This window comes from Arachis ipaensis, chromosome B08 (assembly GCF_000816755.2).
Source record: "Arachis ipaensis cultivar K30076 chromosome B08, Araip1.1, whole genome shotgun sequence".
NCBI lineage: Eukaryota > Viridiplantae > Streptophyta > Magnoliopsida > Fabales > Fabaceae > Arachis > Arachis ipaensis.
In genome coordinates this window covers 31,921,908-31,930,902 of record NC_029792.2, presented here as the reverse complement: position 1 = coordinate 31,930,902, position 8,995 = coordinate 31,921,908, and positions in this window count along the sequence as shown.

Here is an 8,995-nt window from a genome sequence, read left to right as displayed (position 1 = left end):
GCCCAAGCTTGAATTCTGCATGAAATAACCTCAGGAATGAGTTGGATTTGGGCCTGGGAAGCTCAGAAATTGCCCCCAGCATTTTCACTTTAATGAGGTCACCTGCCTGCTGTGACGCGTACGCGTCATGTCACGCGTACGCGTCGCCTGGCGACCTCATCTACACACGTGCGCATCATGCCACGCGTGCGCGTCGATGTATGCACTCCAAATCCTTATTTTTCCATGAATTCTCCACCTTGCATGCTTTTCTCTTCACTTCTTCCATCCAATACTTGCCTTATGAATTTGAAATCACTCAACAAACATATCAAGACATCGAATGGAATTGAAGTGAATTAAATTTAGCTATTTTAAGGCCTAAAAAGCATATTTTCACTCTTAAGCACAAATTCAAAGAGAATTACAAAACCATGCTATTTCATTGAATAAATGTGAGATAAGTTGATAAAATCCCCCAAATTAAGCACATGATAAACCACAAAATTAGGGTTTATCAACCTCCCCACACTTAAACCAAGCATGTCCTCATGATAAACTCAAGAAAGAAACAAAGGGTATCAACATTTATTCAATGCAAACTAACTATTTATATGCAACCTATCTACATGCAACTATCTAAATGAATGCAACCACTTGGTCAAAATAAATCAATTTCCAAGAATGCATATACGAATATAGAGGCTAAAGGTATCTCAATGAGATCAAATCCACAGTTGAATTGAGTTATTAAAAAGATTTTAGAAACTTGCAAGAAAAGAAATGATCATAGGTGAAAACATGTAATTGAGCAATCGAACCCTCACCGGATGTGTATGGGGTTGATTCACTCAATTCTCCCCTAATCATGCTTTCCAAGATTTCTTTTTCATCTAACAATCAACAGTTATTTCATGCATGCATATAAATATCATGAGGTCTTATCCATAGGTTGTAATGGGGCTAGGGTCAAGGTAAGGATGCATATGGTCAAGTGAGCCTGAGATTTGAATCTTTGATTAACTTAAACTTCCTACCTAACCTATATAACAACCTATACAATTCAAAACTAACCTAACTACCCATTCTTCACTTTTTCACACACTCATGCATTCTCTTTTCACTTCACATTTCATATGCATTGATTTTTATTGAACTTCACTTTGGGCATTTTGTCCCCTTTTTATTGCTTTTCTTTTTCTTTCTTTTTCTATTTTTTTCATTATATATATATATATATTTTTTTTCTACATTTTTTCTTTTTATTCTTTTGATGAATTATATACAAAGGTACCAATGCATATGGTTTAAACACAATTAATACATGAGTATGTACCCAATTCCCAAAATTTTCAACAAAAATATAAAAACACACTTTTATCTCTACCCAATGTTCCCAACTCTCCCAAAATTAAATGATAAACACTCTCACTAGTCTAAGCTAATCAAAGATCTAAATTAAGGACATTTATTATTTTTCGCTTTAAGGCTTGTAATGTGCTAAAATTAAGAACAAATGGGTTTAGCATAGGCTCAAAGTTGGCTATCAATGGAAGATAAAAGGTAAGACTATTTGGGTAAGTGAGCTAATTGAAACAATGGCCTCAATCATATAAGTGCACTCATACACAAAATAACGGACATAAAGAATCAAACAAATCAAAGATTACAATCATAGAAAGAGAATAATACACACAAGAATAAAAATAGTGGTTATATGATGTAACCACACCATTAGGCTCAAAACTCACATACTTATGTGTTCTTAGCTCAAAAACATGATTCACAATGTATAATTCAAGCAAGTTCTAAAAAAAAAATTTCTCAATCAATTGGGGTGCCCTATAGATAGAATTTATATATATATATATGCAAAATAAGAAATGCAACTAAAAATCCTAAAAGACCTAAAAATGAGATGCAAAAATGTTGGGATTAGAAATTTGTCACCCAAAAGTATAAGAACCGTGAATTAATTAACTGATTAATTAACGTAAAATAATAATAATAATTAATATTGCCCAAATTAGATTCTAAAAAGTTAGAGCGAGAATTTGAGGATTTAAATATGATTTTTGGACTCAGTAGGTTTTTCTGAGTAAGAAAATGTATTTTCTGCGAAAACTGTAAAAAATTACGAACCGACAGTTGAACCGGTTCAAGTCTGCCCGGTGCTGTATGAGAAAAAGTAAAAACCGTCAAAAACCTTAGAAAAATATTAGAAGTCGAAAACCGGGCGTTAATTTTAAAGGTTTGGCCCGAAGTTGGGCCAAACGGGCTAAAAATACTAACGGGTTAGACCGGGCCCAAGTTGGGCCCAAGCCCAACACTATATAAGTCCCTTTAAGTGGCCATTTCAACCACTTAAACACCACACCAGCAGCAGCAACGTGAAAAGAGGGAAGAGATGTAGGGTTCCAAAAATTTACTATTCATCATCTTCTTCTTGGAGCCATATCTCACTCTCCGGAGCTCCGATTCGCGTGCCGTCAGTTGCCACATGAAGCTTTCATTGAGCTCTTCGAATTAGTGGACAAGGCAACGATTGTTGAAGATTATGCCAAGGAGGCGACTTTGGAGAGAGATGTTCATGGCGGTACCAGTGGTAAAGTTCGTGGGAAGTATGTTCCATCAAGAGGCCAGAATTTCAAGATGGGTAGACGTGTCCCTCAGCGATTCCAAGGTCAAGGGCATATCAAAAAGACTAACCATGACAAGTATCACAGGGCGAGAAGAGCAGGTAAATAGGCGTGGGCTCAACAAGAAGAGTTAAGGTGCCAGAGATATGGAAGATACCATCCGGAAAAGTCGTGCATGGCTGGGTTCAGTGGATGTTACAGCTACGGATTGTCAGGGCATATCTCTAGACGCTGTCCTTACAAAAAGGACCAAGGTGCAGACCGGTCCTTATGACGGGGTTAAGAATCTCCAATTCAAGGTAACGATAACATTGATAATCTAGTTTCAATCACGTTGTGGGGGACTGTAACTTGACTCTTCTTATTAATTTATGATGGAAACAAGAATTTGAAACTAGGAAGATTAGATTAAATGTCAGGCTTAGGACCAGAGTTTAGCTTAGTTTTATTTTATGGGATGTTGCCGTTAAGGTTGGTCAAACTTGGCGTTAGAAGAACTAATAGGAGAGGATAAGTTTGGTGGGAGCAACCAAGTGATTTGGGTTATTAGTGACGACCAAATAGAGTGGCACAGCGGAAGGCGTGATGAAGCATTGACACGGTAGAATTACGAAAGGTGAAATGCGGTAACACTTGAGTTAGGTTTGGCGATATTAAGTAGCAGAATACTTCATGGAAGGAGGGACAGTTGTAGCTAAGGGTTATATACGCTTAGTGGTGAATGCAACACTGCGTGGATTACCGACGGTTGAACAGAGTGACTGTGAAGAACAAGTATCCGTTGCCCATGATAGATAACTTAGTGGATCAGTTGTGAGGAGCTGGAGTGAAGGAGGATAGTAATGGGAGACCTAATACGAGAAAGATTACCAATAAATGCTTGTAACTCGATCTATCTTCCTTTCGTAATCCGCATTGAAATACTTTATTCCTCGATCCTTCTTGATAATCTAATTGAATGTTTCCTAAATCAAATCTCTGTTTACATGTGTCCTTTCACACAACTCGTACTCCTTGATCTGAGCCTAAATCTGTTTTGACCCAATTGAGTGTGAGGGAGATTTCTGTTAAAATAAACTATCAGCAGAGATATACTTTGATTCAATGTGCCTTATTGTTTTCTTCAAAGATTCTTAATTTGAAATCTTTTTTTAGGTGCACTCTAATTCTCGTTCTGGTGCATTTTCTAAATTCCTACAACCCTATTTGATCCCAAAACAATGCATCTTTTCAACTTCTTATGGATGCCCTTCAAAGTTGTTTGCCTTCTTTTGAGCTTGATATTTCTTCGAATAGCTTGATTCCATTTCGACATCGCATGCAATCTTTAAACGTAGCCATCGATACGTTAGTTCCTTTGGACACGAATTATAAATCCAAAGGATGAGACTTTCGAGGGTGCGATATCGCAAGGAGTTGTGAAGCCTTACTTTTACGAATGGCGTTACCTATGACTAAATTGATACCCAAGGATGCTCCATTGACTCGAATGCCGAATTATATTTCCTCCAGAACTTGAAAGAACGATTAGCTACATCATCGGTACTTGTGTTATGTGAACCTCAGGGACCAGTTAAGATCTACGATAAGGCCTCGTTGAAAGTCTTGGAGTGCGTAACGACGTAGCATTAGGAGGAAATGGTTGGTGCGTCGCGATGGTTGAAGCCATACGAAGTGAAATTTTTTACTCACGATCTGGAGCCTGCTGCATTTGTACTTGTGTTAAACATGTGGAGCAATGGGAACTACCTTCTTGAAGATGGAGAAAATTACTCAAGGACTATAATTGGGAGTTAAGCTACTACCTGGGGATAATCACATTTGATTTTAGTTCTCATGTGTAGATCATAAGATAGTAATATGACGTTTGGCACATGGTGAATTATTGAGTGCAGAGGTAATTAGAAAAGGAGAAAATAAGTAAGAATAATGTTAGGCTTGAATTTTTGGATGAGTTTAATATTTGATTTTTAGTATGATAAGTAGAAGTTTATTAGTTGTTTAGGATGTCTAAGGAAGGTTGAATTGTATACATTGGTGTAATTATAGATGAATTGGACATTTAGATGTGGAATAAAGGGTGTGGTGGTATTGTGGATCTTGGAATTTTGACAAATGAGTAAAGAAAATAAAGAATAGAATATTTTAGGTGTTTGCAATGATTAAGTGTGTTATGAGTGTGATTGAGTAGATGGCATCGAAATTGTAGTTAGTATAAGAACTGTTGTTAAGCTTTGAAGGTGTTGAATGGATTAGAAATCGATGGGTGTTGTAATAGAAGCTATGGAAAATTACTTTGAATGGTTGGAAATTGATGGGTGTTGTAATAGGAGCTATGGAAAATTACTTACGATTGAGAATTTGATAAGACTTTGAATTAGGCATAGAAGTGCTATAAGGCCCTAAGTTAGGAATTAGTCTTAGGATGAGCGTGAACCCTATCTAGGTCAAGTTGAGAAAATTCAGAAGTAAGTCTAGGTTTTGTAATCCGATGAATGATGTATGACTTGATTGAATATTTGGATTATCTAGTTAATTAGTGACTAAAAATCAGAGTGGCGTAGCAGAAGCTTGTGGAACGCAATAGTGCATGATAGTTGTGAGAAGAGGTCGTAGGAAGATGACTAAATGTATCTTAGGCTTGAATACTTGAATAAGTTAGCGGGTTAATGTAAGTAAGGATCCTTAAGAAACTAAGTTTGATTATGGCTATAAGGTTAGAATGATTTAGGATAGGTTGTGGACATGAGGGTAGGTGACTAATTTGGATTTGGATGGCACGTGAGTACAATGGTCGGGTTTGAAAGGTAAGGATTACAATATTTGATTATGATAACTTTGAGCTTATATTGAACTAGGAACTGTCTTATTTGAACGATAGATTTGGAGAGCATTGAATTGAAATACTACTGGTGTATTAAGGTTGATTGAAGAGAGCTAAGAGTGAGAAGGAAAGATATAATATCGGCTTGAATTCAGTTAAAATACGGAGTTATAAATAAGAATAAAGGATGCAAATAGGAAGTGAGCTGACGTGGAGGAACGAAACGATGAATAGTAGGAGGTAGGTTTAGCTTGAGGGAACATTTAAGGATGATGATGGGTAAGCCAAATTTTGAGGACAAAATTTCTTATTTGGTGGGGAGAATATAAGAATCGTGAATTAATTAACTGATTAATTAATGTAAAATAATAATAATTAATATTGCCCAAATTAGATTCCAAAAAGTTAGAGTGAGAATTTGAGGATTTAAATATGATTTTTGGACTCAGTAGATTTTTCTGAGTCAGAAAATGTATTTTCTATCAAAAACCGTGGAAAACCGTGAACCAACAGTTGAACCAGTTGAACCGGTTCAAGTCTTCCCGGTGCTGCACGAGAAAAAGTGAAAACCGTAAAAAACCTTAGAAAAATATTAGAAGTCGAAAACCGGGCGTTAATTTTAAAGGTTTGGCCCGAAGTTGGGTCAAACGGGCTAAAAACGCTAACGGATTGGACCGGGCCCAAGTTGAGCCCAAGCCCAACACTATATAAGTCCCTTTAAGTGGCCATTTCAGCCACTTAAACACCACACCAGCAGCAGCAACGTGAAAAGAGGGAAGAGAGGTAGGGTTCCAAAAATTTACTATTCATCATCTTCTTCTTGGAGTCATATCTCACTCTCCATATCTCCGATTCGCGTGCCGTCAGTTGCCACACGAAGCTCTCGTCGAGCTCTTCGATTTCATTCAAACAAAATGGTAAGGAATTTCCAGTTTTTTGTCCAGTTCTCCCTTCCATTACAGATTCGATTTTTGACTATGGTGAATGAATGGTTCTTGTGATTTTGATTATTTAGGTACACTCTAGCATTTAATTATTATTGGGTTTTGTCCCAATCATCATTGGGTAAGGTGAGCCTACTTGATCTCTTGTGGTTTTGTGTATATATGAAACCCTAGGTTGATTAGTTATAATTTGTGTGTACATAGCTTGATTATTGTGAGTTTGGAAGCCTTTGGAGTTGAGTTGATGCTTGTTGGAGTTGATTGGTGGCTCATATTGTGTTGGGAAAGCTTAATTTGCACTCAATTGAGGTTTTGGTCTCTATTGGGAATCGGCCAATGTATGGTTTCGGGTTCCTCTATGTAGTATATAATATTTATGGACACTTAGGCTAGTGACCTATAGGATTCATATGGTTGATGATGGTAGTTGGTTGATGTTGTATGTTGAATTGAAGTTACTATGTTGAGAAATAATGATGTTGAGATATGATGCTTGATGATTTTGAATGATTGTATATTGTTGGATATTGATATAAAGCATGAATGAGGTTGAAAAAAAGAATTTATAAGGATAAAGTTATGATTAATGTGTTGGTGGAAGATTGATTTTAGAGTCATATATTTGAGGTTTGATGATTGAGAATGGTGAATTGTAACTCAAGAGGGTAAATTGTGATGTAAATTGAAGTTTAGTATTGATCTAGTTGGAAGTGGCTTGTGAATTTGGTAAATTTGGGTACATGTGAAAGTTGTGTAAAAAGAGATTTTTGGTGAACTTTGTCTAATCATAACTTTTGCCTTGGTTTTCAAAATTGGTTGAAATTTGATTAAAATTAAAGTTCATTGAAAACCCTTTAAATCGATATAAAGTTTGTAAAATTTGGAATTTTGTAGAGGGAGTTATGATCATTCAAAGTTGGTGTTGAAAATCTGAAATTCTGCAAAGTTGCAGAATTTCAGGATTTCTGATATGTGCGCACGCACAACCCTGCAAAAATCTCATTCTGTGCGGACGTACAAACCTATGCATACGCACCGGCAGGTAAAGGCTTACTGCTTGCAGCGTTAGCACAGCTTATGCGCGCGCACATCAATGAAGAATTGCAACCTTTGCGGGCGCACAGCCCTGTGCGCACGCACAAGTCGGGAAGAGTCGTCTATTAAGAGCGCTAGCACACGCTGTGCGAGTGAACAGACCTTACAAGCTTTTATATCTGTGCGTACGCACACTTCTATGCGTACGCACACTATCAAAAATTTTCAAGGCGTGCGCACGCACAACCCTGTGCGGACGCACACACCCTGTTTCTCAAATTTCACTTGTTTTCAACTATTCTACCTTCCCAACAAGGTTGTAAGCTTCTATAACACCATTTTAAGACTCTTGAGCCTATTTTTGGGTATTTAAAACATGGTAAAGAATTTAAGGGCTTTAGATGATATTATTTGGAAAAGTAGAAAACGGAAGACCTAGGTTTCTGGCGTACTAAAGGTGGTTCAATGTTATGTGATGAATGGATGATGAAGGGAATGGGAATTAAGGAACTGTTGAGTTCGGAAACTGAAATGTGAATGAACAGTGGTTAAAAAGAGTCGAGGGCTCTGGATGAAGTGATGGATCCATCTTATACTGAAAATATTTTTGAAAACCACTGCACTACTTTTTCATTGAGATTATGATACGCTATGCGCCTGGTGGGGACGGGGTTAGATCCCGCCTGTCGAGGTAGCGGCGGTGACGTAAGGGTGGTGGTTCGTCCCGCTTGCGTTGAGATGTGAGGTCTGTGGCAAGAGTATCCCGCTCGGATCCCTTCGGATCAATAGAGCGTGCAGGCGCCGATACCTGGACAGTGATCCGAGCACTATATCTCGGAGGTTCCCATATGAGAATTCCGAAGGGCGACGTCTCCATGGAGATGTGTCGGGTTGGCAGTTGAACCGACAATGTGATATCACAGCCAGTAGGGCAGACATTCATCATATGCATTTTCTATCTGTTTGTATGCTTTGTCTACTTGTACTGGCTTGCCTACTTGTATAACATGCCTAATTGCTATTTGAATTAATTGCCTTATATGTCAATACTTGTGTTTTACTTGCATTGTATATTATCTGTGTTTTCTACTGGGATTGAGGAGGTTCGGATGGTGGTGGCGATGGGATCGCATGGAGGATCGGTTGGTGAAGGCTGTGGGATAGCGATGTTGGTTAGAGTAGGAATCTCCTAAGATAGATTACCCGGTTTATTTTTATGCTAAGGTTTATATAACTATGCTTATTTGTTTTAGAATGCTTTAAGTTGGAACTCTTGTGACGGATATGGAGCTTAGGATTGTCTTTGGCGTCCCAGGGTCTTATATCCTACATCACTGGGCACTGTTACCATATTGAGAACCTCTGGTTCTCATACCATATTTCTGTTGTGCTTTTCAGATACAGGTCGTAACCCACCTCAGTGAGTTTTCTGGTTGGTGATTGAAGCGGAGGATTCGGATATCTCTTTTGAGTCTTTTTGGCTTATTTTGTATATGTCTCTCACTTTTGTATTTTGTTTTGCCTAGAGGCCGGTATTTGAGAGAATAAAACTTGTATAAGATATTTTTACTGTC